This window comes from Egretta garzetta, unplaced genomic scaffold (assembly GCF_000687185.1).
Source record: "Egretta garzetta isolate BGI_Z169 unplaced genomic scaffold, ASM68718v1 scaffold179, whole genome shotgun sequence".
NCBI classification, from domain to species: Eukaryota; Metazoa; Chordata; class Aves; order Pelecaniformes; family Ardeidae; genus Egretta; species Egretta garzetta.
The window spans coordinates 2,436,332-2,439,681 of record NW_009270001.1 but is presented as its reverse complement, the minus strand read 5'-3'; the positions used below and the strand labels follow the sequence as shown (position 1 = coordinate 2,439,681).

The following is a 3,350-nucleotide window of genomic DNA, read 5'->3' as shown; positions in this document are numbered from 1 at the left end:
GCTGTTTGTCATGTCTCCAAAGTAAAGCCTGAAGCTCTGTGAATGGGTTACAGCTGCCCAAATGCAGCACTGCTCCCTGCGTTTAATCTTGAACATCCAGAATGTAAATGTGAATTCCTGGCCGTAAAAGCTTGCTTTTTATCCCCGCGGACCAGGACAGGGCCACCACTTCTCCCCACAGGGCTGGTGGGGGATGCCAGGGGGCACGCAGGAACAAGCGGCCGCTGTCGTGCGCCGAAAAAATCCCTCCTAGGGATGCGGTTTCTGCGCAAGCCTCCCATCTTCCCACCCGCCGCAGTCCTTGGGGCGCCTGAGCAGCCTTCACGCCAGTGCTTCTCCGACGGCGTCCCCTCGTCCCGCCCTCGCGGCCGTCCCCTGCCGAAGTGACCCATGCCACCCTTGGGTTTTCTCACGCAGCCAGGGTGCAGACCGGCTGTGGAGCTCTGGGCAGGTCCTCGCAGACCACGAGAGGTGGTGCTGGGCTTGAACGGCGTTCAGAGAACCCCTGAATTATTCCTGGGGAAATGCACAGCCGCAAGCAAAGAGAAGGATGGCAGGTATAACTGCACTGTGCTAAGCTCCAGGTCCTTCCCACAGCCAATGTGGGGATGGGAATAATAATAAAATCCATTACATTTCCAGCCGAATAGGGGAGTTTGCTTTGGTTCTGACGTTTTTATCACACGAGAAGGCTCTTGGCAGTGCAGATAAGGAGAGCTGTTTACCCACGTATTTTAAATGTCAAGACCGATGACGAGCGAAGCGAGTTGGCTTTTCAGCCCCACTCAAGTTCTTGGCTTTTGTGAAGCTTGAAAATACGAATTCTGGGCCTGGTGGTGGACACCAGGCTCGGGTTTTATTCCACGTGTATCATGGACTGAAGGAGAAGAGCGCTGTGGACTCGGGTGCAGATGTAGGAAGATGAGGGCTGACTTACCCGCAGCATCTTTTCCTTCTCCGTCACCAGGAAATACCCGGTGTCTGTGAACCGAGAGCTTAAAATCCCTCCTGCGGCACCCAGCGCATCCCTCCTGGCTCCGGCCGCTTCACCTTGTGGGAACTGTCATCTCTTGGGGCAACGCGAGAACCGACAAAAGCAACCCAAACAGGTTAGATTTTGTATTGCTTCCCCCAGTGAAATCGTTGCAACGCGGATTCATTTTTTTGGCTGAAGGTTTAGTTTGTCTCCCTTAAAATGGGGAGTGGAAGTGTTTTACCAAGTGGATTAGCTCCCCAGTTCCCTGGAGAATCTCTTAAGCGGTGTCCTTCCCCGAGTCCATCACCCTCATTTGCTGAAATTCTGCTTGTTTTCCCCTCTCCTTTTTAGGGCTGTTGTTCGTGCATGCCAGCTGCTGTGGCTTTCCCTCCAGAGCATCGCAGGGATGCAGTTTCCCTTCCCTCTGCAAAGGAAAGGAGCAGCGCGCCCGCAAAATGCAAACTTGCAATGGACAAACCCTGCGCTTACTTTTGTCTTCGGTGCAAGTAAGGTGAACGCCCTCCTTTTACTGAAACTAAACAGCAGCTGTGGAGTCCAACTCCCCCAGGTCTGTATCTCGATACCAGGGCGTTTATGAAAATAGGAACGCATTCCTGGGAGTCCTGACAACTGCTGATTCGTAAATGCCCCTCAGAAGTTTTCTCTTGGAGCTGGTTAGTCACCTGGATTTGTAATTCAGTTTAAAATGAGAATTGAGTGCCAGCTACTGGGAAGGAAGGATCTTTCAGGCAGTAAATCTCAGGGCAGAGCTGAAGCGGACAGGGGAAAGTTTAATTTCAGATAATTTTCTGCATCTATTAGCTGCCTTGGCAGCTTTGGGTGAATCAAGGGCAACCACGTCAGAGCTGGAAAATGAAACAAACAAAAGCACCCTGTCAAATTAATTTTTCATTACTGTAGGTGATGCAAATTGCAGAACTCCTGGAGTCTGACCAATGCCTTTTCCAGGGGGTTTCCTACGCGTGCCTCCAACAAAATGCCGTCTCGTACAGCTGAGGATCGCGTTTGCTTTGCCCATGGCTTCAGAGCACTGACAGCTTTTGGCTGGCCCAAGATCAAGGGCACCCAAATCTTTCTCGTTTCCTTTCTGCCAGGTGCTTAAGCTTGACATGACTGAACTCCAGCATCACGTCCATCACTCCATCTCATCTGACCTCATCTACATCTTTCACTATTGACAGTGCTGCTGCACGACTCTGTCTGATCGGTGCTTTCCAGCAGAAATCTCCAACTCTATATGCCGGTCACTCATAAAAATAGTGACTTTCCACTGCTTCCTTGGAAACGCATCGTTTCTAATGTTGCCACCCACGGATCATGGAATCATAGAATCGAATCATTTAGGTTGGAAAAGACCTTTAAGATCATAGAGTCCAACCGATTTAATTATCTACATCCTAAACCACTCCTGATTTCCCCCCATCGTTACAACTATGGCCGTCTGGATGCCCTGCATGGCCCTCCAGGGAAGGCTGCTGTTCCAAAGCAGGGCGCATTCAAATCCCCCCTCTGGGGTTGTTGATAACATAGGAGACATTTATCCGTGCTGTTATGAGCCAGCAGTGAGACTGAAAATCCAAAGAGGCACTTTTGAGTCAGAGGTGGATGGGCTGGAGTGATGATTTTAAGATCCGAATGGGAAATTTGTCACTTGTGCTATGTGTTCTCACTCGAAGCTCCTCTTACCTGGCACAGGATATGACAGAGATTCATGAAAGGGTAATTTTATTGCTTTTCCACATGATTACACTTCCCATTCGGGTCCATTTATTCATGTTCTCCCTGGACTGCGTGTGACAAAACCGCCAAATAAAAATACCCCTCGCAGGAGCTCTGCCAGTTGCAAATCCCCGGCTCAGCGCCACGGATCTGCTTTCTGACATCTCACTAACACCTCCCTTCTGCCGATGTTTTACAGCTCTAATGGGACCCATCGTCTGCACGAAGAGCCACAGCGAAGCTCTCCACAATATGACGATGGGCTGGAAACCACCTTGGCTGGGCTTTCCTTCTTCTCTCGGCCAGCAGCACATCCCTGAGAGGAGGGTAGAGCGAGAGTGGAGGGCACCCTAAGAAACCCATTTTGCACTTAAATGAAATGGTGCTGTGGGTTAATTGAATAGATTGGGGCAACGCGGTGGTTCTTCTGAGCATTCAGGGTTGGCTTTTGAGGGTGAGGGGCTGCACTTGCTCAGCTTTCTGTCTCCATTGCATGGGAGTGGGGAAGGACGGAGGCATCTTCACAATGTGGGGTACCAACAAGGATGGGACCCATGGGAGCGAGACGTCATCGAGGATGGCTGGTGGGTGACTCCTGAACTGCTCCTCCAGCTTTGCCCCTTGCTTCTGGAGG

General features: G+C 50.9%; 1 long non-coding RNA gene across 1 annotated transcript; it reads left to right on the top strand.

The window, feature by feature from the left end:
* Nucleotides 1–753: 753 nt before the first annotated feature.
* On the top strand, nt 754–3,037 carry LOC118453244. Its single transcript, XR_004843167.1, has 3 exons — nt 754–1,109; nt 1,328–1,544; nt 2,916–3,037. It is a non-coding gene; the product is annotated as an uncharacterized LOC118453244 (long non-coding RNA).
* The last annotated feature ends 313 nt before the right edge of the window (nt 3,038–3,350 follow it).